The sequence below is a fragment of the Ovis canadensis genome, chromosome 9, assembly GCF_042477335.2.
Source record: "Ovis canadensis isolate MfBH-ARS-UI-01 breed Bighorn chromosome 9, ARS-UI_OviCan_v2, whole genome shotgun sequence".
In the NCBI taxonomy this organism is placed as follows: domain Eukaryota; kingdom Metazoa; phylum Chordata; class Mammalia; order Artiodactyla; family Bovidae; genus Ovis; species Ovis canadensis.
Genome location: NC_091253.1, coordinates 64,936,092 through 64,961,844, shown reverse-complemented (window position 1 = coordinate 64,961,844; position 25,753 = coordinate 64,936,092). Strand labels below are relative to the sequence as shown.

General features: G+C 36.8%; 1 protein-coding gene across 6 annotated transcripts in view; it reads right to left on the bottom strand.

Moving 5' to 3' along the window:
- Positions 1–25,753, bottom strand: part of PKIA (cAMP-dependent protein kinase inhibitor alpha) — a 98,379-nt gene that overhangs the window by 29,249 nt on the left and 43,377 nt on the right. For 2 of the 6 annotated variants that reach the window (XM_069601066.1, XM_069601069.1), the window contains exon 2: positions 10,387–10,515. The exons of 1 other annotated variant lie outside the window; for it this stretch is intronic. The gene's annotated coding sequence lies outside the window, so the exon portion shown is untranslated. Of the gene's footprint in view, positions 1–3,646; positions 3,755–10,386; positions 10,516–19,645; positions 19,833–25,753 lie in introns of all 6 variants that reach the window. 3 more of the 6 variants (XM_069601068.1, XM_069601067.1, XM_069601071.1) reach the window with 3 other exon arrangements.

Below are 25,753 nucleotides of genomic sequence, written 5' to 3'. Positions count from 1 at the left end.
AGCTTGCCAGGCTTCCCAGTCCTTCACTATCTCCTGGAATATGCTCAAACTCACATCTGTTGAGTTGGTGATTATCTAACCATCTCATCCTCTGTCACCCCTTTCTCCTTTTGCCCTCAATCTTTCCCAGCATCAGGGTTTTTTCCAATGAGTCAGCTCTTTGCATCAGGTGGTCAAAGTATTGGAGCTTCAACTTTAGCATTAGTCCTTCCAGTGAATATTCAGGGTCGATTTTCTTTACGATTGACTGGTTTGATTTCTTTTAGGACTGGCTGGTTTGATCTGCTTGCTGTCCAAGGGACCTTCAAGAGTCTTTCCAGCACCACAGTGCAAAAGCATCAATTATTTGGGCTCAGCCTTATTTATGGACCAACTCTCACATCCGCACATGACTACTGGAAAAACCTTAGCTTTGACTATATCAACCTTTGTTGGCAAAGTGATGTATGACTCTGCTTCTTAACATGTTGTCTAGGGCTTCCCTGGTGGCTCAGAGGTTAAAGTGTCTGCCTGCAACGCGGGAGACCCGGGTTTGATCCCTGAGTCAGGAAGATCCCCTGGAGAAGGAAATGGCAACCCACTCCAGTATTCTTGTCTGGAGAATCCCATGGACAGAGGAGCCTGGTGGGCTACAATCCATGGATCGCAAAGAGTCGGATATGACTGAGCGACTTCACTTTCACTTCACTTTCACTAGGTTTGTCATAGCTTTTCTTCCAAGGAGCAAATGTTTTTGAATTTTGTGAGGGGTAGGAGGCATCACAAAGGAGACTGCAAATGGCAAGTGAGGAGGGGAGAAATCTAGGAAAGTATGGTGTCCTGATAGCCAATGAAACAAAACATTAATGCTGGGAATTCTGAGGCTCATTTTCCAATGTTTCTTGAATTGATGATAGTTTGAAACATGATATTTTTAAAAAAGAATTACCAAACAAAAAAAAGGAATAATTTTCTATCACAAGTGATCGATTGCAGTAGCATGGAGAATAGAAAAAGTTGTGAAAGGGGAATCAATAATTTAGGTTATAACAATTTTAAACAAAAGTATTTATTTAAATTTAGACATTATATTTTGTTTTTGTGTTAACTGCAGCTACAGCATGCTGTAAGTGAAAGATGAAGGAGTACAGGTTAATGTCAAATAAGGGAAAAAGGTAAAATACTTGAGTTCTTTATAGATTCTTTAAATAGATTTCAAACCTTTATTGGCTTTGAATCTTATCATATTTCAAACATAATTTTCTAAATAATCATAACAATTTTAGAATCAGAATAAATCTTATATAAACCTTACTTGAATACATACAGAGTTCATTTTTATGGGTGAAATTATGACTTGACCTTTTTGATTACCAAGGATTATTTCTTATTGCAACACATTATTTAAATATATAGATGATTGAAAATAAAAGAGCTTACCAGTGATCTCTTAATTTTTTTTTTAAAACAAACTATTTATAGTAAGTATTCAGTTTGGGGAAAATTAGGACAGTAGCCTGTTAGGCTCCTCTGTCCATGGAATTCTCCAGGCCAGAATACCGGAGTGGGTAGCTCTTCCTTTCTCCAGGGGATCTTCCCAACCCAGGGATCCAACCCAGGCTTCCCACATTGCAGGTGGATTCTTTACCATCTGAGCCACAGGGAAGCCTAAGAATATTGGAATCGGTAGCCTATCCCTTCTCCAGAGGATCTTCCCAACCCAGGAATCGAATGGGGTTTTCCTGCATTGCAGGCAGATTCTTTACCAGCTGAGCTACCAAAGAAGCCCAAATAATCATAACAATTTTAGAATGAGAATAAATCTTACATACCTTAAATAAACCTTACTTGAATGCATATAAAGTTCATTTTTATGGGTAAAACTACAACTTGTGTCTTCTTATTACTAAGTATTATTTCTTATTGCAACACACTGTTTAAATGTATGGATGATTGACAAAAAGAGCTTAACAATGATCTCTTACATTTTTTTACAAGCTAATGATATTAAGTATTTAACATTAGGAGATATAAGCTCATGAGGATTAAAATACAGGAAGAGCTTACAAGAGGGCAAAAAGGTAGGAAATGCATTTCCACATGGTTATACAAATATGAGATTTCAGGGGGAAATGATCAAAATTGCATTTATAGGGTCATGAATCAAGTGAACACTTGATTCAAGAAGTAGTTTAGAAACATAAATATGGTTCAAGAAATTCATGAGTGGTGAAAGCTGTATGTTGGATTATTTCAAAAAGTTAGAGATAACTGTTAAGTAACTTCTTTTTAAAATAACAGAATAATAGGCTCATGAAAAGATCTCATTATGCCACTGACAAAGATAAAGTCCCAGGACTGCATGGCTCCACAGTCTAATAGTCTGGAGCCAAATGTCCAACATTGCATCCCTTATTAACAAGTGGCTATTAAATACCTGAAATGTGGGCAAATGTGATTCAAGAACTGATTTTTAAATTTTATTGAATTTTACTTAATTTACATTAAAATTTTTTTTAAAACATATGTGACTAATGGTTATAGATTTGATAGCACTAAGAACTTGCAATGCAGGAGACATTGGTTCAATCCCTGGGTTGGGAAGATCTTCTGGAGCAGGGCCTGGCAACCCACTCCAGTATTCTTGTCTAGAGGAGCCCATGGACAGAGGAGGGTGGGCTACAGTCCATGAGATCGAAGAGTCAGACATGACTCAGTGACTAAGCACAAGCACAATATAAGAACATTTCCATTATCACAGATAGTTCTATTATTGACCAGAGCTGACCTATAACATTTTTATTTAATTTTACATTTATTCCTTTTTGCTAAGAAACTTCTCTCTCTTACTAAGAAGCAATATTAGCAAGATGGATAGATGTAAGCTCAAGATACAAAAACCTATTGGATTCTCTAATCCAGCAAAAAGAAAGAGCTTAAAAATTATTTAAAATATAAAAAAGGGATTTCTGTGTGTTGATTTTATATCCTGCAACTTTACTATATTCATTGATTAGCTCTAGAAATTTTCTGGTGGAGTCTTTTGAGTTTTCTATGTAGAGGATCATATCATCTGCAAACAGTGACAGTTTTACTTCTTTTCCAATTTGGATTCCTTTTATTTCCTTTTATGCTCTGATTGCTATGGCCAAAAATTCCAAAACTATGTTGAATAGTAGTGGTGAAAGTGGGCACCCTTGTCTTGTTCCTGACTTTAGGGGAAATGCTTTCAATTTTTCACCATTGAGGATAATGTTTGCTGTGGATTTGTCATATATAGCTTTTATTATGTTGAGGTATGTTCCTTCTATTCCTGCTTTCTGGAGGGTTTTTATCATAAATGGATGTTGAATTTTGTCACAGGCTTTCTCTGCATCTATTTAAATAATCATATGCCTTTTATTTTTCAATTTATTAATGTGGTGTATTACATTGATTGATTTGCAGATATTGAAGAATCCTTGCATCCCTGGGATAAAGCCCACTTGGTCATGGTGTATGACCTTTTTAATGTGTTGTTGGATTCTGATTGCTAAAATTTTGTTAAGGATTTTTGCATCTATGTTCATCAGTGATATTGGCCTGTAGTTTTCTTTTTTTGTGGTATCTTTGTCAGGTTTTGGTATTAGGGTGATGGTGGCCTCATAGAATGAGTTTGGAAGTTTACCTTCCTCTGCAATTTTCTGGAAGAGTTCGAGTAGGATAGGTATTAGCTCTTCTCTAAATTTTTGGTAGAATTCAGCTGTGAAGCTGTCTGGACCTGGGCTTTTCTTTCCTATACATAATAATGAGAAAATAGAAAGAGAAATTAAGGAAACAATTCCATTCACCATTGCAACGAAAAGAATAAAATACTTAGTAATATATCTACCTAAAGAAACTAAAGACATAAATATAGAAAATTATAAAACACTGGTGAAAGAAATCAAAGAAGACACTAATAGATGGAGAAATATACCATGTTCATGGATCAGAAGAATCAATATAGTGAAAATGAATATACTACACAAAGCAATCTATAGATTCAATGCAATCCCTATCAAGCTACCAACGGTATTTTTCACAGAGCTGGAACAAATAATTTCACAATTTGTATGAAAATACAAAAAACCTTGAATAGCCAAAGCAATCTTGAGAAAGAAGAATGGAACTGGAGGAATCAACCTGCCTGACTTCAGGCTCTACTACAAAGCCACAGTCATCAAGACAGTATGGTACTGGCACAAAGAGAAATATAGATCAATGGAACAAAATAGAAAGCCCAGAGACGAATCCACACACCTATGGACACCTTATCTTTTACAAAGGAGGCAAAAATATACAATGAATTAAAGACAATCTCTTTAACAAGTGGTGCTGGGAAAACTGGTCAACCACTTGTAAAAGAATGAAACTAGATCACTTTCTAGCATCATACACAAAAATAAACTCAAAATAGATTAAAGATCTAAACGTAAGACCAGAAACTAAAACTCCTAGAGGAGAACGTAGGCAAAACACTCTCCAACATAAATCACAGCAGGATCCTCTATGATCCACCTCCCAGAATATTGGAAATAAAAGCAAAAATAAACAAATGGGACCTAATTAAAATTAAAAGCTTCTGCACAACAAAGGAAACTATAAGCAAGGTGAAAAGACAGCCTTCAGAATGGGAGAAAATAATAGCAAATGAAGCAATGGACAAAGAATTAATCTCAAAAATATACAAGCAACTCCTGCAGCTCAATTCCAGAAAAACACACAACCCAATCAAAAAATGGACCAAAGGACTAAATAGACATTTCTCCAAAGAAGACATACAGATGGCTAACAAACACATGAAAAGATGCTCAACATCAGTCATCATAAGAGAAATGCAAATCAAAACCACAATGAGGTACCATTTCACGCCAGTCAGAATGGCTGAGATCCAAAAGTCTACAAGCAATAAATGCTGGAGAGGGTGTGGAGAAAAGGGAACCCTCTTACACTCTTGATGGGAATGCAAACTAGTACAGCCATTATGGAGAACAGTGTGGAGATTCCTTAAAAAACTGGAAATAGAACTGCCTTATGACTCAGCAATCCCACTGATGGGCATACACACCAAGGAAACCAGAATTGAAAGAGATACATGTACCCCAATGTTCACTGCAGCACTGTTTATAATAGCCAGGACATGGAAACAACCTAGATGTCCATCAGCAGATGAATGGATAAGAAAGCTGTGGTACATATACACAATGGAGTATTACTCAGTCATTAAAAAGAATACATTTGAATCAGCTCTAATGAGGTGGATGAAACTGGAGCCTATTATACAGAGTGAAGTAAGCCAGAAAGAAAAACACCAATACAGTATACTAACGCATATGTATGGAATTTAGAAAGATGGTAACGATAACCCTGTATGCAAGACAGCAAAAGAGACACAGATGTATAGAACAGTCTTTTGGACTCTGTGGGAGAAGGAGAGGGTGGGATGATCTGGGAGAATGGCATTGAAACATGTATAATATCATATAAGAAATGAATCGCCAGTCCAGGTTTGATGCAGGATACAGGATGCTTGGGGCTGGTATACTGGGATGGGGATGGGGAGGGAGGTGGGAAGGGGGGTCAGGATAGGGAACACATGTACACCCATGGCGGATTCATGTTGATGTATGGCCAAACCAATACAATATTGTAAAGTAATTAGCCTCCAATTAAAATAAATAAATTTAAATTTAAATAATAAAATAAAATAGAAAAAAAGTTGCCTAGGAATAAATACAAATAAAGATGTGCAAGACATTTATGGATAAAATGACAAACCCTTATTGAAACATAAATAAGTGGAGAAATACATTTTATTTATGAATAAGAGACCATCATAATGATGTAAAATTTCCCCAACTTCATTTATACATTCAATATATTTACAATAAAAATATTTAACAGAGGTTTTGCATACCAGCTAATTCTGATATTCATATGAATGGGCAAATGTCCAAGAATAGCTCAGACACACTTAAAAAAAATCATTCCAAAGTGATCCTGGAAAACTTAATTATCTATAAGAAAAGAAAGAAATTGGGAAGTATATATACAGGTCAATTCTAGATACATTAATGGCTTGAATATAGAACACCGATACACTAGAACTTTCAGAAGAAAATCTACTATAAAAGTAAGACAAGAAAGGCACTAGGCTAAAAGATAAATTTGATTTCATTAAAATTGAGAGCTGCTTTTATCACCAGATAACATTAAAAAAGAAGGCAAGACATAACTTTTTTGTGTCAGATATAGCTGACAAAGGATTATTTGCTTGTATTTAAAGAACAATACCAGAGCTTCCCTGGTGGCTCATCCGGTAAGGAATCTGCCTGCAGTGCGGGAGACCCAGGTTCCAATCCTTGGTTTGGGAAGATCCCCTGGAGGAGGGCATGGCAACCCACTCCAGGATTCTTGCCTGGAGAATCCCCATGGACAGAGAAGCCTGGCAGGCTACAGTTTATAGGGTCTCGGAGTCGGACACAACTGAATGACTAACCACAAAGAACAATAAGAAATAAGTAAGAAAAAGATAAACAATAGAATGATGGAGAAAAGATATTTTCTGGAATTTCACAGAATAGGAAACACAGGCAACTATTTAAACAAATGAAGGATTCTCAATCTAATTATGACCAGTGTCATAAGAAGAGGAAGAGACACAAAGATGTACACACACAGGGCAGAGGACATGTGAAGACACAGCCAGGAGGCAGTGGCCATCTGCAACTCAAGGAAAGAGACCTCAGAAAGACCCCAAACTGCCAACACCTTGATCCTGGCATTCCAGCCTCCAGAACTGATGGAAGATAAATCTCGATTTTTTTTAAGCCATTGTCTGTGGTATATTTTTTTAGGGGAAACTGAGCAAACTAATACAAAAACCGGAAGAGAATTTATACTGACTTGATTGCCCATTCTTACTGGTGAGGCTATAGAACAGAAGGACTAAAAACAGACTCTATAGCTTTGGAAAACACTTGGCATAATATTTTAAAGTTGAATATTTGAATTTTCAGCAATTCTTTTCTTAGTGGTGTGCTCTTTTACTTATGTTAAATAAAATCTTGCACATGTGTACTAGGAAACATTAAAATAAACATTCATGGAAGTACTGTTCATAATAGGCCCCAATATCATTAATAGACTAATAAATATATTTTCTTATATTTATACAATATGGAATTTTCTCCTCTGCCCATGTGATTCTCTAGGCAAGAATACTAGAGTGGGTTGCCATTCCCTTCTCCAGTCAAATGAATGAACATGAGTTAAAACAAAATGTACCAACCTTAGAAACATGACGTTGAGTAAAAAGGGAAGCACAGAAGACTAAAGTATGATATCAGTTTTATAAATCTCAGTAACAAGCAAAATCACATAAAGATTAAATGAATGCTGAATAGAAAGCCAAGATGAGAGTGGTTTCTTTGGTGAAAGGAAGGTGAAAACAGAGTAGAGAACAGAGTGAATGTTCAACAATTTTGATTCTAGTTCTTAATTTTGGTGGTGTGTTTGAAGGAGTTTATTTTATAGTTTCTCATAATTTACATCCAATTTAATATATTCTTTGGTATATTAACAATAATACTTTAAAATCAAAATCCATTAGGTACCAAAGATAAGTCCCAGACATTAATTATAGAAAAGAGAGTCCACTTTGAAACAACATACATGTTTACTCACAAATCTTCTGCAACTGAAGCCTTTTAGCTATGAAATTCTTCCCCTTTACTATGAGGACTTTATGTTCCATAACGAAGCCACCTACTTTGTGATATTCTGCCTTCTTTACTTAAGTGATATTAGTCTTCTGGCTATCTAGAAATTTTAAAAACAACTGATAACTACATCTCCTGCCCCTAAGATATTACAGGGAAAGGATGGAGCAGAGAGGCAATCTCATACATTATCGATAACACAGACAAAGACAATATTGGTGCAAAGGTATTTTTCCATATAGCAAGTCTGAATGTTATTAATATAAATATCAAACATGAATAAAATAAAATTAGTACATCAGCTATTTTGCAATGAGTTCCAGGGTCCTATTTTAGATTATTACTTCATATCTGAGAGAGTTTGTGTATGTGTGTATGTATATCTGTATTATCTGTGTGTTTGGTTTTGTGGAAATGGCATTATGCTAAATTTTACATTTCTTTCTTGAATTACATGGCTTTTTGTTATCCCTTGAGAATAAAGAATCTAGCAACTGCAGTTTACTACCTACCTGTGGAGAGGTTCAAACAGCAATTTTAGCTGCTAGTGATTCTGAAATTGCCCTTAACTTTGTAAAAATGCTCCAAGAATCATGTTTTGCATCCATATTCAAGTCATTTATGTAGACAAAGATGTCGCCTGTCATATCAGTAACAAAGGATGTTATAGTCATCAAGCCACCAGCCACTACAGCCACCCTCAAAGCTGCACCCTGGGGGGACTCAAGATGGAAAAAGCAAAATACTGGCCCTAGGTATTTAAAGTGCATATCAATGGAATGATTCCAATGAGCTCAGATTCTTGCATCTTACCAGATATTGAGAGGTGCTAAATTCATTAACTTGAGATGTCTAGTTTCTTTAATTAACAGTGATCTTTTGGTGTTCCGACTACCTGTTTTTCTTGCAAAATGTCCTAAATATCCTGGCTCCTCCCTTACCTCTTTGTAACAGTCCCTCAGAGCTATCTGAGAAGCTGTCTCCTGACTTAAGTCTTCAGTATGTCTGCTGAATAAAACAGAATTCTCAACTTTTAGGTTGCGCATTTTTTTCCAGTCAATATTTAATTGTATGGTTCATGTAGGTAAATGCCTAAATGTAATAGGATGAATTGTAAATTATTAAAACTTGATAGATTCTGTTAACTCTATCAGTAGCTGAGATCCAGGCTTTCATCTCTGGATACTTCTGTAATAGACCATAACAAATATGAGGTCTGTATTGGTCTTAAAATTATTCTTAGACTTGTGGGGTTTCATTCTTTCAACAAATTGTTCTATGTGTCAGTAATAGTGCTAGGTCCTGAAATACAGAAGTCAACACTCAAGAAAATACAAGTATAAAACACAGTTTCTACTATATATATTTTTTTTCATTCATTAATTCATCCTTAAGTCATTCAACATGGTTTTCTTATTGAATATTGATAAGGAGTCAAATAAACTCAGCTGAACACTGAGTCTGTAACAGCAGATGAGACGGATAGGCCCTGATTTTGATGTCACTACTATCTTTTGTCCTGCCATATAATGGGACATCTTCGTTATTCCTTTTATTGTAAGGTTTTATCACAAACTCTGAAAAATGGAAAATGTCTTGCATATCAGTAAACAAAGGATGTGACAGTCATCAGTGATTGCAGGCATCACTGATGGTAAACTGGTGAGCCCTGAGGGAACTCAGGAAAGAAAGACTATCTACCATCTAGCAGAGATCAGACTGCAGCCATTCTCTATGGTCAGCCCTGAGGCAGCTCAAGATATGAAAACACAGGATACTGGTTCCATATAGCTGAGGTGCATATCAAAGGAATGATTTCAATAAGCCCAGATTCTTACATCCTCCCACACATAGAAAAGTGCTAAACTACTTAACTTGAAATATCTGATTTTTCTTTAACTAACAATGATCTTCTGATGTTCAGTCTACCTGCCCTTTGTTGCAAAACTTCTATAAAACCTAGCTCCCCGTCTCACTGCCTTGGAGCAGTTCTCTCAGGGTTATTTGAGATGCTGCCTCCTGATCTTGAAGTCCTAAAAATTCCCACCAAATAAAACATAACTCTCAACCTTTAGGTTGTGAATATTTTTAAAGTTGACATTGCTAATGAAAATACAATTGTCAGAGGAGTTCTGATGTGCACAGGGAACAATGAACTCCTCTTTCCCAGGTCCCTTTCTCCTCCTTGTAACTCCTTATGTGAACTCACTTTGTGCCAAGACCAAGAAGATGTGCCCCAATAAGAACCAAGCTGATTTCCTTAGAATGACTGGAACTATACCTCATTTAGGAGACTTGATGCTTAATTGTGATAAGCAACTAGAAGATCATGAAAAAAACCTATAAAAACTATTTGTCTTGGGAGAAAATACTAAAAAGGGTTAACTGCTGTTCCATATACCTAAGCTCATGGGACTAAATCACAGGCACCAAGATCACCAAGGGTATGTGGCAACAATGAGCTAAAAATGGAAAAAAGCATCATGCTGTTATTGTACTCATTTTTCCCCAAGGTACTCTCTGATAAACACTACAACCTCCAAGGGAACTGGGGATAGTTTCTTTGTAGGGTAGGTTATAAATCCATCTTTTCCAAGCAGCTGTATCATATCCAGCTAACAGCATGCTTTATTTAAGGTGATTGTATGAGATTAAGTGTTCCTACCTGATTGGAAACCTTCTTGTCCTCAATTCATTGGCTATCCTGGATTACTTTTTTCTTGAATCAGACCTCCAGACTTCTACCAGAAACTGTTCCTTTGGAGATACCAGGCCTTCCCAGAAACTCAGAAAACTGAAATGGATACAGAAAGAGAAATTATTTGTACATATAGACCTCAATTTTTAGTTTTAAGTAAACATCCAAGCATACATCTTCTAAACAGTATAATAGCTTTCAGAAAATTCATGCTTTCTAAGTTTGCATGGGCTTCTAAAGTGGCACTAGTGGTAAAGAACCTGCCAGTGCAGGAGATGAAAAAGTTTATATACTCATAAACTTAACATATTATGATAATAGTACAGGTTGTTTCATGTGTCTTCAACCCAAGCAAAGACTTCAAAAAAAAAGTCCCTGTTACCCTTTGTTCATTAAAGCACAAAGTGAGGGCAAAAAGGCAGGTTTCTAAGTTGTTTTCTTTAGAATTTTCTTTCTTCAGTTTTCATCAAGATCTTTAGCAAATTATTAATTTTGCTAAACTTAATTATTCATGAAACCTGCAGAAGGGTATTTCACGGAGACCTGTAATTTATAGTATCCATTGCATACATGCACTATGAGCTTGTCTTTTTTAGCACTGGCATACACAAAAGTGTGTGTGTGTGTGTGTGTGTGTGTGTGCACATGTGTGTCTCTTTGTGATGAAGTCGTGGGAAGAGAATGAATCTGTTGGCTGCTATTCAGTGATTTAGAAAGATACCAGAGTTAAGAAAAAGGCTACAAGTGAAGCAATCAAGTTGTGAGATTGTGTTTCCACAATAATAATAGCAGTTTCCTTAGTAACCAAGGGGGCAGTCTCCTCAAATTATAGTCACACCTGTTAAACCATCTGCGTGTAAATTTCATACTATCATCAATGGAAAACAAATGGCACTGTCTCTCCTTTCCTTTATCCATTGGCCACTCTCACATAAGCTATTTTTCTCTTCAAGGTCATGCTCTTTCCAATCTGTTTAAAAGTATTAGGATACAGGCCGAGTGACACAAAATGAGCCATGCCTTCATACTTGTAGCAGTGATGGCTCTGTAAGGAGCACTGGATTGGTAGGATGCTATAATTTGAATTCCCCTAGAAGCAGAACCTGAGGCAAGAATTTGAATGCAAGCTGTTCATCTGGGAGGTTCTTCCAGAAAACTCAGGAGTGGAGTGGGATTTGAGAGCAGAGATATGGAAAGAAATCAATAGAGGTACATTACTAAACAGATTTCTCCTGCAGGAAACTGCTGCCAGTCCTCCAGGGGAGTTCTCTAAAATTCTATGGAACATGTCTCAGAGTTATTCCAAGACTGAGCGAGAAACTTGAAGTACTTATCTTCCAGTCTCCCTCTGTCCTTGGTTGAGAGCTACACCCAGATATATTAACTCCTGTATACTTCTGACCTGTCCTAGAGTGGCTAATTGCTGATATTAGATGATTATGTCAGTATATACTGGAATGATGAGGCTGGGGAGATATGAGTCGAGCACTGATACTGTCTGATATAGTGGGGGCAGGAGGTATTAGTTACTGGCTTGCAAGTCTAAATGGATAACCTTAAATTCCTGGGTTAATGGTTTTACCTGGAGGTATTTAAACATGATGTGACAGCAAAAACTTCCTCTATCAAATGAAGTTTAGGATCCTAAGTCCTTATGTTTTTGAAAAACTATGTGTTTGAACAGATTATTAAAAGATAAAATGCTTAAGATTTCAAGCTGACAATTTATGCATTCATTCATTCACTCATTCAACAAACATTTATTGAACAGCTAGAGTATATCATGGGTTAAGCTAACACTAGTGTTACTGTTACTAAAATTATTATCTTGCCATCTAGAAATAAATGTAATGTGACATCCAAATAAAACTCATAATTACAGTAAAAATTATTACAGAATGCTATAGGAAGATGCAGTAAGATCTTAATTTTTGCTATGGACAGTATATGGGAGATATCAGCAGGGCTTCCTGTAGAAGTCAATGGAAATGGATATGTAACAGGAAGGAGGGGTGTATTTTTAAGGAAAAGAGAAGATAAATTCACGGTTGCAAGAAAATGAATGGTTAAGAATCAGAGCAGAAAGGAGATCCATTTATAATCAATATAAGAAATGCTCATTGGAGTATAAGAAACGAAGACAATGGAGAGGGTGTCAGAAGCAATCTCATGAATGGTCCATGTATGTATAGTAAGTGCTATGGCTGAATTTCTATGTGCCCCTCCAAATTAATTTCCCATTGTAGGTGGGATCTTTGAGAAAGATTAGATCATGAGGGCACAGCCCTCAGGAATGTTATTAGTGGTCCTACAAACAAAAAGACCCCATAGAGCTCCCTAGCCTCTTCTGCCATGCGAAAGTACAAGAAGTCTGACTCAGAAGGCCCTCATCTGACATGCAATGCATGAATGTGGAGTCATTTCAGTCGTGTCCAACTCTTTGTGACCCTATGGACTGCAGCCCACTAGGCTCCTCTGTCCATGGGATTCTCCAGGCAAGAATACTAGAGTGGGCTGCCATACCCTCCTCCAGGGGATCTTCCCAACCCAGAGATCTAAGCCATGTCTCCTACTGTTCCTGCATTGCAGGCAATTTTTTTTACCACTGAGCCACCAGGGAAGCCTCATCTGACCATACTGGCACCCTGTTCTTGCACTTCCAGTCTCCAGAACTGCTAGAAATAAATGTCTGTTGTTCATGAGCCACCCAACCTGTAGTGTATTCTTGCAGCATCCCAATGGACAAAAAGAGTTAGGATGTGAGATTTTTACTCCAAGGATATTGGAATTCATTGAAAGATTGTAATTGAAAATTTAGAAGAGAAGAGAGAAAAGTTCCACAACACAATCAGGTATTTTCATAAGATAAATTTGCTTATTTTAGTTTTAGAAAGATCATTCTGGAACTACTGTGGCTGGATTGCTAGAGAAGGGTGATAATAATCCTGGCTATAGAAAGATGAGTACACTTATACTGTTGGTAGAAATATAAATTGATACAACCACTATGGAGAACAGTATGGAGGTTCCTTAAAAAATTAAAAATAAAACTACCATATGATCCAGAAAACTGGGAATAAACCTTGAGAAAACCAAAATTCTAAAAGACACATATACCACAGTGTTCATTGCAGCACTATTTACAATAGCCAGGACATGGAAGTAAGCTAAATATCCATCAAAAGAGGAATGGATAAAGAAGATGTGTGTATGAACATACACGCATACACACAATGGAATAGTGTGTGTGCATGCTAAGTTGCACACACACTATTTTCCAGTAATGTAAGGATGTGAAAGTTGGACTATAAAGAAAGCTGAGTGTCAAAGAATTGATGCTTTTGAACTGTGGTGGTGAAGACTCTTGAGATTCCCTTGGACTGCAAGGAGATCAAACCAGTCAATCTTAAAGGAAATCAGTCTTGAATATCCATTGGAAGGACTGATGCTGAAGCTGAAACTCCAATACTCTGGCCACCTGATGCAAAGAACTGACTCACTGGAAAAGACTTGGATGCTGGGAAAGATTGAGGGCGGGTGGAGAAGGGGATGGCAGAGGATGAGATGGTTGGATGGCATCACCGAATTAATGACATGAGTTTCAGCAATCTCGAGGAGTTGGTGATGGACAGGGAAGCCTGGTGTACTTCATGGGGTCACAAAGAGTCAGACACAACTGAGCAACTGAACTGAACTGAACTGATGCTAAGTTGCTTCTATCATGTCCAACTTCTTGTGACCTTATGGATGGTAGCTCTCTAGGCTCCTCTCTCCATGGGATTCTCTAGGCAAGAATACTGGAGTGGGTTGCCATGCTTTCCTCCAGGTGATCTTCCTGACCCAGGGATCAAAATCCATGTCTCTTATGTCTCCTGCATTGGCAGAGAAGTTCTTTGCCAGTAGCGCCACCTGGGAACCCCTCATGGACTATTACTCAGCCATACAAAAGAATAAAATTGGGTATTTGCAGAGATGTGGATGGACCTAGAGACTGTCTACAGAGTAAAGTAAGTCAGAAAAAGAAAAACAAATATCATATGTTAATGCCTATATATGGAATCTAGGAAAATGGTATAGATGATCCATTTGCAAAGGAGAAATACAGACACAGACATAGAGAAAAACTTATGGATACCAAGCAGAAGAGGGAGGGTGATTGGGGTTGATATATACACTATGGATGTGTGTGTGCATGCTTTGTCACTGAGCTATGTCTGACTAGCTCCTCTGTCCATGGGATTTTCCCAGCAAGAATACTAGAGTAGGTTGCAAACCTGGTGGGGAATCAGAGTGCTGCCTTTTCTGGAGGGCAGGAGTTGGGTGGCATGGAAGATCATAGCCTCACTTGGCCCAACCAAAATCACAGAACGTAGGGAATGGGTGCAATATTTCCATTGGCATTTGGCTTGAATAGTATGAAAAGTGAAAGTTAGTTGCTCAGTCACATCTGCTTTGTGACCCCATGGACTAGAGCCCGCCAGGCTCCTCTGTCCATGGGATTTCTCAAGCAAGAAATGGCTGGAGTGGGTTGCCATTTCCTTCTTCTGGGGATCTTCCCCACTCAGGGATCAAACCCAGGTGTCCCGCATTACAGGTAGATTCTTTATCTGAACCACCAGGTACCCTCCACTGAATGGTGTGTTTATTGCTCAGTTTTCTGTTTTTAGCAACCCCTTTCTTCATACTTAGGCTTAGGAGAACAGGGTTGGTTGTTTTTGGTTGTTTTTTTTTTTGGAAGCTTTTTGTGTGATCTGTTGGTGGTTTTGGATTGGAGGCTCCTGTAGTACCCTCCACAGGAATGTATAGGAAGCGATAAGAAACACCATGTCATTCCCCAAGTCCCAAAGTCCCTACTAACTCTGCGTTCTCATTTCCACCTTTCAGTGTCTTTCTTTGCTTGTTTGTTGTTATGTTCAGGGTTTTAGTTTCAAGTGAGAGAACCTGGGAGAAATGAGCTGCTTCATTTCTTGGAAGCAGAAGTCTAGAGACCTATTGATGTTAAAAAAGCACTGCTGACTGTAAATTAAAATTTGATGACGCACACCTTGCCCTTTAAGAATTATTCTGCTAGATAATGTGGCTTTCCAAATTTGCTACAATTTGATTTTCTCACTTCTAAAAGTCAAGTGTTTTGCTGGAGTTGCAATTTAAAGATAAGCAAGAAATGGAGCTAAAATGATCTATGTGATTAACAGATTAGAGTTGGAAACCTCAATATACATTCATATTTAGTTTAACATTCATATTAGCTTAATACACAGTTATGTAGAGAGATATTTATAGATATGTGTATATATATGGTTAATATACATACATATTATCTCTTTGCTCTGTCAGCTGGGAAGACCTGGAGGCAATGACATTTGAGTCACAATTAGCATACTCCAAACCCAGATCCTCATGTCTAATACCATTCTCCAATAAGAAGATCTAGTTATCCTTGAAGAAATAGCTGATTTTAGGACTGGGGCAGTAAATTTACAAGATGAGCTTAGACCATCATATAGGGTATGGAAGTGTAAAAACAAACAAACCCTCCAAATAGGGATACATCAAAGTGGCACAAAAGCCAACTGAAAGAATTCATAAGGTTCAGGACTAAAGCAATTTGAGCAACAAATAAAGTAAAATTAGAGGATTACCCTAAATATAAAATAAAAATCCATGAGTTCTTCATATGTAAATAATTGGATACATAAATAAATAAATGAGAATAGACAAAATCCCAGTGAAAAAGAATTCCAAATAGTTTATGTAGATACTCCATCTTCCTCAGTTGTGGGCCGAGGATACTAACTTCCTTCCAAAAAGTACAAGAGAAAAGAGTAACTCTACAGTGAAGAAACCTGGAAAGCACTACCTGAGCCAGGTGATCAAGATCCACCTCAGCATTCATAATGCACATTGATACTATGCACATTGATGTGATCTGAGAAAATAACCCTTCTACGCTGTGGTCTTCCTCCCCCAAACACAGAATTCTAATCTTATCAGGAAAAATGAATCAAACAAACCCCAAGAATGGGCATTCTACAAAATTCTGACTAACTCAAAATTGTCCACGTCATCCAAACCAAGGAGTCTGAGAAACCATCAATCCCAAGAGGAGCCTAAGGAAAAATGACAACTAAATGTAGTGTGATGTCTTGAATGAAATCCTGAAACAGAAGAAGGGAATTAGGTAAAAACTAAGGAATTTGACTAATGTATGGACTTTAGTAAATGATAGTGTTTCAAAGGGCAGAAATTATTACAATTCATAGGTAGGCAATTGATTGTAGGCAATGTCTAAAGTACAGTGAAATATTAACATACGATGCTCTACCAACTTTAATGTAGTTTATGTTTTCAAAATGATGAAACGGTATTTCAGTCAATAAATGATTGACTTTTATACATCTTTTCCCAAAACATTCACAAGGAAATGATATTATCATTTGACAGCAGTTTCACCTAAACTGGGGTTTTGATACTTGTGGTTGCCAATGGTACTGGAACGTGTGTTACTTCTACAAATCCTCTCCATGGCAAAACCTTATCTTCACAGGGTAAACCACAATAGGTGCCTAAAGCCAAATGACATATAGCTATGCAGCAAGATTATGAAGCATTTTACTTAAAGGCACAGTAGCATGTAGAAAAAGCCATTTCTTTCTATCTTTTCTGCTCAAAGGTCACTCACCATCTTTTTATCAGCCATCTCAAAAGTTCTCCATAAATTTAGACTGTATAATATCACTCAGGGGCTTCCCAAGTGGCTCAGTGATAAAAGGACCCATAAAAGAATCCAGCTGCCAAGGTAGGAGACACAGGAAACGCAGGTTCAATTCCAGGGAAAATGCTTAGAGGAGGAAATGGCAACCCACTCCAGTATTCTTGCCAGGAATATCCCATGAACAGAGGAGTGTGGGCCGCAGAGTCACACAACTTATTGAATGAGTGCTGGCACAATGCCACTTAACGGAACTGTAGCTCAATGTTCTATTTTAGTATGGTTGATATGACATTATTTTTTATTAGTGCTAAATAAGTTATTTGACACATTTTTTCCTTAAAAAAAAAAAAAAAAGGGCAATTTTTCCTAGTTTGGCCCTGGGCACATATGTGAGTTTGCCATTTTCTTCCATAGACTATTTTATTTGTTCCACTGTTATATTTTTTCTACCTTCTCAAAAATAAGCATTTAATCATTCATCTACACATTCATGCATTCATACATTTATTAACTTAATCTGTTGAACACCTACATACGGCACAGAAAAAAGGCAGAACGCTAATCTGAGTTACATAGAAAATAATGAACTCAGTTAAAATTTTTGCTGATAACAGGTGTTACCTGATTTACTGGAAATTGCATTTCATTATAGGAACTCACTGACTCAGTTAAAATTAAACACAGAAATAATAATCAAGTAATAAAAGCACTAGTCATTTACTGAGTGCCTGCTTTGTACCTGACTCTGAAAAAGAAACTCTGAAATCACTACGGATGTTTTGAGGACTGTCTGATGTAATTGTAATCTCCATTTTAGAGATGAAAATAACAAGAGTCAGAGACACTAGGTTACTTGCCTAAAGAGAAGGGGCCCAGATACTGTAGAACTGGAAATAGAATCTTAAACTTTATAATGCCAAAGTCTGTGTTTTTAATCAAAATGTGTGTGTGTGTGTGTGTGTGTGTGTGTGTGACAGAGAGAGAGAGAGAGAGAGAGAGAGAGAGAGAGAGAGAGAGAGAGAGAGAATGTTTAATATAGAACTTTGGAAAATGGCAAGAGAACTGACAGGTATTCATCAAAGCATGATTTAGGAGCTTCTTACTGTACAAACAATTGTGAATCATGTGGCTGAATTAAGGATCTCTTACTTTTGAACTAAGAAATCAAAAGCTTCTAGAAGTTGGATCCAAGTTTTGCACTTATATAAGATACTTCCTGCAGAATGCTGAAGCATAAAAACTAAAGAGCTCTGAAAATAATGGAAGCATTCTTACTAGTATGATTTTGTAATGTGGATAATAAGGGATTTAAGAAATTGGCAGATGTACCTGCAGACTCATTTGTTATCATTTCTGTGAAGGGCGAGATAAATGAATAAAAAGGAGAAGAATGAAAAAAAAGTGCCTAGCAGTTTTAGGTAGTTTGCTTAATCTCCAGACTAGGGAAGATTAAGCACAAAAAATGTCTTGAAATTATATTTTTAAAGAACTTACAAGTGTATGTGGTCTTTTTATACCAAATAACTTGGAATTATAAAATGTCAAATTAAGTCTAATCTTCTCTGATGATAAAATCACTGATTTTATTTGAAACTATGAAATGAAAAAATGAAGTAATAATCAGAAACTCTTAAGAAAGGGAGTAGAAAAAACCTATTATGCCTCTAAAAAAAAATTATAAAGAAGAGCCATGTTAAAAACATTTTGAAACAAACATAAAATCCTTATTACTGTTACAGAGCTTTCAAAACCTTATTTTGTTTTAATTTTTAATAAATATTATGTTTATATAATTACTGTCACAAGGTAGACAAAATTTTAAGTCAGCTTTCTTCATTCTTCCCTCATTAAGCATTATTCTATTTTGCTTCATAGTCTTGTAATTATAGCAACTGTGTAATTTTCTAAGAAGTGGGTATAATTTACTAAATTATTTTCCTATTAACAATTAAAAGTGTTTCCAATTTTTGTTATTACAAATGATGTGATAATGAGCACTTTTATTTATATAGTTTTCTGGATGTAAATTATTTATTGGCATAAGGGTCCAGAATTAGAATTAATGTATAATACACTATTAACATTTTTATCTTCCTAGACATTGACAAATTACTTGTTAAAAGATCAAACTAAATTATACTGCAAAATTTTTTGCCAACCGAAGATATTTTGTATAATGTTTGAGTTTGCTAAATTAACAATGTGGAAATTTATGTTCCATTTCTTTGAATTTTTTGATAATGGAGTGCTGCCTTGTTGGGGTACATGTGACTGGGAGGGCAGCTGTCTGTGAAGGCTCCCCAGAATGGGTGTGAGGTAAGCAGAAAAAGTTTTTAAAAACACTAACTGAATTTTCTGTCACTTGTTATCTCTTATTCTTTTCTACTTCTTTATAACATAGCCAGGCAGGTGAAAAAAATCTTTTGGCAGGGCAGATTGGTATTCCAATAAATTAACGACCAAACCACCTTCAAATGGTTTTTCAAGACTGGAAATACTGCTCAGACTTACCAGTAAGTTCTTCCTAATTCTTCTTAAGGACCATTTTCTTAGAAGCTTTACCCACTCTCTTCAAATTTTCCTCCATCCTCTCTGCTTCCCTCTGACTCAGCTGGTGAGTTGATTCATATCTCATTAAGAAAATAGAGGTCAGTAAATGCCAAACCCATTAATTCATTAGCAGTGATCTTTGTTCTGCCTTTGAAAGTGAAAGAAAAGTGAACATGAAAGTCGCTGTTATACTCTTTGTGACCCTATGGACTAAACAGTCCATGGAATTCTCTAGGCCAGAATACTGGAGTGGGTAGCCTTTGCCTTCTCCAGGGGATCTTACCAAACCAGGGATCTAGCCCATGTCTCCCACATCACAGGCGGATTCTTTACCAGCGAAGCCACAAGGGAAGCCCAAGAACACTGGAGTGGGTAGCCTATCCCTTCTGCAGATCTTCCTGACCCAGGAATCAAACCAGGGTCTCCTGCATTTTAGGCAGATTCTTTACCAACTGAGATATCAGGGAAGCCCTGATAATTAACTGTGTTGTTCAGTAGGTCAGGTGTATTAAATGCATTTTCAACTTAACAATTGGTCTATCAGGACATAACCCCATCCTAACTCAAGGAAAATCTCTCTCTTTGTGTGCTTGTGTGTGTGTGTGTGTGTGAGTGTGTGTGTGTGTGTGAGAGTGTGTGTGTGTGTGTGTGTGTGAGTGTGTGTGTGTGTGGAGAGAGAAAGAGAAAGAGCAGACAACCAGATATACATATACTTGGGCAAAATGATCACAAAGAGTTGGACACGACTTAAATTGATTTTAAAGAGGATGCCAATAAGCCTCCTGGATATGGTAATTTAGAGGCTAAGACCTAACCCACAAACCCTTCAAAATGAAGGTGTTCAGGCTATTGAGAAACCAAGCTGCTCTCTTAGCTACCCAGGCACTGCACTGAACAGAGAAGGAATGTAAAAGGAAAATCTAGTTCAGGGCCAGACTTGGGTCTCCATTGCAGGCACATGCTTTACCATCTGAGCTGCCAGGAAAATCATTAATTAATAACTTGTAAAATACCAGAAAAAAATGGAGTGGAACATTTTGTATTGAATAGGAACTACTAAGTCATGTATCAGTACTAAGAACGATTCTTATTGAATGAAATTTTTTCATTATTTTTTCGAAAGAAAAATATTCTTGTGTTAGTGTTTCAGTTTCTATTCACTCACATTTTTACTCATTTATTCAACAAACATTTCCTAAATACCTTCCATGTGCCAGTGTCTGTTGTAACCCTTGGAAGACTCAGAGGTGAACAAAGCAGTTTGCAGGCAGTAAATTTTAAAAGGCACACATGAGTTCGTAAGCAGTTTATGAACTATAATCATTTATCTTAACTAGACTGCATTAATATACACCTGGTGACCTTGGGGTCCTGGGACATAAAGTGGGTTGCCATTTCCTACTCCAGGGAATCTTCCCAACTCAGGAATCGAACCTGCATCTCTTGTGGGCATTGGTAGTTGGATTCTTTACCACTAGCACCACCTGAGAAGTCCATTATAAGATTAGGGAAGCCCAACCATTTTCAAATAGTGTGATTTGAAAAATTCTCTAATTTGTTGGGGTTCAGGAATATTATTTTATTACTGGGGCTGGATGGGAAATTTAGAGTGAGAAAAGAGATTATGATGACTGGTTTGCATCTATTCTCCTTTCTGAGGACAAAGTGATGAGTAGGGGTGTCTACTCTGCTGTTGGCCCAGTGCTTAAATATCAGAACTAGTTTTATCTAGTAAATATGTGTTGAACAACTATTAAATATTAGGCACTGAGTTGAAGCCAGGAATATAAAGTGAATAACTGACAATAAGAGCAGGTATGACTAACAAGAACCAGGCACGGTGCTAATGCTTAACATGTACTATCTCACATTCCATTAATTTTCACATTAGCCATATGGGGTAGATACATTTATTACACCATCTTCTGCATGAGGACTCTGATCTCTTATGACTTCTCCAAGTTTACACAGCTAATTAGGGGCATAGGCAGTATTTGGACTCTGGTCTGGTTGTTGTTATTGTTGTTCAGTCATGTGCGACTTTTTTGCAAATCAGTGCCAATTCTCTTAACCATTACGCTCTATTGACTTTAAGTTGTAGACAAGTTCAGAATTATACATAAAAGGGGACAACCAACCCTAAGACCATTTGGCAAAAACTGGCTGATTGAGTTTTATGTAAGATGCACTCAGAGTGGAGCAGACTGAGGGAGAGGCCTGAAAACACATTCTCTGTATTAAGAGGCAAAGGAAGAAGAGTAAGAATTAGCCTACAGCATCATGATGTTGAGGATCAAGAAAAAGTGTTTCTCTCCTTTGTGAATAGTTCTCAGATTATTTCAACTTCAAAATATCAGGAAGAAATCATAGAGAAATGAACAGTTTGTGGAGGCACCTTATTTAAGTTTGAATCCTGGCAGATGTAGAGTTCATAATACCTACCTTGACAGGAATTATGAGGTGTAGTTAAGTAACCTTTCATTTTTCTTTAGCCTTCAAGCAAAACATTTTCTGATAGTTATAATTTAGAAAAGCCTCAAGAGAAAATATTTGAAGTCCACTATCTCAGAGGAAAGCAATTTTGTAAAAAGATCTATCAGTGAAAGCAAGACCAAGCACACACCAACGGTTCAGTGAGATTACTGTTTTATCATTGCTCATGTTGTTTCTCCATGCATATCTCTGGAAGAAAGCTCTTAATGTTCATCAGTTTTCAAAGAGATAAAGACCCATACTGACGTGTCAGAAAGAGCTTTGCCCTGGAATTAGATCAGTTTAGGTTTTGCTACTTACTAGGATTAGTTATCATTCTCAATCTTTCTGAACCTGTTTCCCATCTGCAAACAGGATAACACTATCAATTACAGAGGGATGTAGTTAAATTAAATAACATATATAAAGGGAATATATACCTACAGACTGAGAACATGCTTCATAAATGTTAAGTGATCTACAAGTATTTTGCTTCCCTGAAATGGAAGAAACCTGCTCTCATGTTTTAACCAATGGTCTAACTATCAATGCAATATTTAGTTGAAAATTAAATTTGTTCTTTCACTGTTTATCTGCATTTTAATATATTCTAACATATTCTCCTTAGTAAGTTGTATCAATAATAGTAATATTTGTCATTTAAGCTGTTACTGTTCATTTGTTTAAAGGTATTTCAATGGAGATACAGGAGATGAGATGAGAGTTCAATTCCTGGGTCAGGAAGATTCCGTGGAGGAGGAAATGGCAATTCACTCTAGTAGTCTTTCCTGGAGAATGCCATGGACAGAGGAGCCTGGTGGGCTACAGCCCATGGGTTCACAAAGAGCTGGACATGACTAAGCGCACATGTACAGTGTGATATGTCATTACTCAAAGGGATGCCAAGGTTTTGTCAAAGATTTCAATGAGATATAAATACATCTTAATCAGAACTAACTTTCAAAGAAGAGGAGAGCAATGATTTAATATGTGTAAAGGAAAAAACTTTTCTACAAATTCTATTTTTATTTGCTCTGTTGGGGGAAAAAAGATAGCTTATAATTAGTCTAATTTACATTAGCTTAAAAGAAAGTGCCATATAAATTTAGAATGCAAAATAAATCAGTTTTCTTTAATCAGTAATTCAGATTTACAAATAATTATTTCTGAAAAGTGCCAAAAGAAAGCACTGTTTTGCTGTCAAATTTCCAGCCACTGTTGTATTGTGAAGGTTAATAACTCAAAAATACAAATAGAATCATGTGGCAATCAGGAAATGATTTGTGTACCAGTTATTTTAACAAAAGGCTTGAAAATATAATAAATAAATACTGAAAGTCAAAAGAATGCCACATGTGTATGAAAGCAGAGCATACAGAATTATAAACTATCTTTTGAGATTAATTACAATATTCTTTCAGAAAGATTTGTGTGAGTTACTGTTATTTAAATGGAGAACACAGAATTAGCTGATCTAGGTTATCATGTTGATACTATGATATGACCAAAAATCTTTATGTGATAATATATGTGGTAGAAATGAGTAGAATTCTATAGGAAGAACTAATTAAATTAACTAAATGCCACCCCACACCTGTTAGAATGGCTAGTATCAAAAACACAAGTGATAACGTGTTGGTGAGCATGTTGAGAAAAGAGAAAGACATGCATTGTTGGTGAAAATGTAAATTGGTGCAGCCACTATAGAAAATAGTGTGGAGGTTCTTCAAAAAAAATTTAAATACAACTAACATATGATCCAGCAAGTTTCCTTCTAGCTACATATCCGGAGGAAATGAAATAACTATCCCCAAAAGATCTGTACCTCCGTATTCAATGTAGGATTTATAACAGTCAAGATATGGAAACAATCTTACTGTTTTTTGATGGAAAATGGATAAATAACATGGGGTGTAAAACAACCTACTATTATTCAGCCATTAGAAAGAAGGAAATATGGCTATTTGTAGCCACGTGGGTGGACTCAGGGCATTATGCTAAATGAAATAAATCAGACAAAGATAAATACTTTATTATCTCATTTATATGTTAAATCTAAAAAACTGAACGTATGATAGAAAGAATGGATTGATGGTTGCTAGAGCAGGAAGCTGGAGATAGGGAAAATGAGTAAAGATGGTCACAAGATAACAACTTCCACTTATAAGATAAATGAGCAATGGGGATGTAATGTGCAGCTTGGTCACAATAACCATATTAACAACACCATATTGTATGTTTGAAAGCTGCTAAGGATCTTAAAAGTTCTTGTTACAAAAACAGAATTTATAATTATGTTAACTGGGGTTAACTAAATTTATTGTGGTAATCATTTCACAATATATACATATACCAAATTATCACATTCTATTTCTTGGACAAATACAATATTATAAATCAATTAAATCCCAAGAAAACTGGGAAAAAAGATTTCGTTTATACTTTGGCATCAGTTCAGTTCAGTTCAGTCGCTCAGTCGTGTCCGACTCTTTGCGACCCCATGAATCGCAGCACGCCAGGCCTCCCTGTCCATCACCAACTCCCGGAGTTCACTCAGACTCACGTCCATCGAGTCCATGATGCCATCCAGCCATCTCATCCTCTGTCGTCCCCATCCCTCCCAGCACCAGAGTCTTTTCCAATGAGTCAACTCTTCGCATGAGGTGGCCAAAGTACTGGAGCTTCAGCTTTAGCATCATTCCTTCCAAAGAAATCCCAGGGCTGATCTCCTTCAGAATGGACTGGTTGGATCTCCTTGCAGTCCAAGGGACCCTCAAGAGTCTTCTCCAACACCACAGTTCAAAAGCATCAATTCTTCGGTGTTCAGCCTTCTTCACAGTCCAACTCTCACATCCATACATGACCACAGGAAAAACCATAGCCTTGACTAGACGGACCTTAGTTGTCAAAGTAATGTTTCTGCTTTTGAATATGCTCTCTAGGTTGGTCATAACTTTTCTTCCAAGGAGTAAGCATCTTTTTAATTCATGGCTGCAGTCACCATCTGCAGTGATTTTGGAGCCCCCAAAAATAAAGTCTGACACTGTTTCCACTGTTTCCCCATCTATTTTCCATGAAGTGATGGGACCAGATGCCATGATCTTTGTTTTCTGAATGTTGAGCTTTAAGCCAACTTTTTCACTCTCCTCTTTCACTTTCATCAAGAGGCTTTTTAGCTCCTCTTCACTTTCTGCCATACTTTGGCATAGATATATCAAATTGGGTTTCTTCACAACATTATTAATAATTATAGATAAAAGAAAATACTACAAGTTTGTTGTTGCTGTTGTTTGCTTTGCAAGTCCATAGATACTCACCTCCCACACTAAGAAAGAGGGAGTTAAGTTTGGACTTGCAAATGCTGCCCCATGGGCCCTGATGCTGTGATATAAACATTTATTCCAGACCTGAAAGAGACCTAAGTCATTTCAACACATTTATGAAACAGTCATGTTCAAACATGAACAAATGAATAGACACTGGTTATTAATTTTTTTCACACTACAAAAAACATGCCTTCAGTTTTCACCAGAACCTCAGTTTTCAAGTTATCAGGTCACAGTTCTTAAACAAGCAGTACAAGGCTTCCACCAAGTG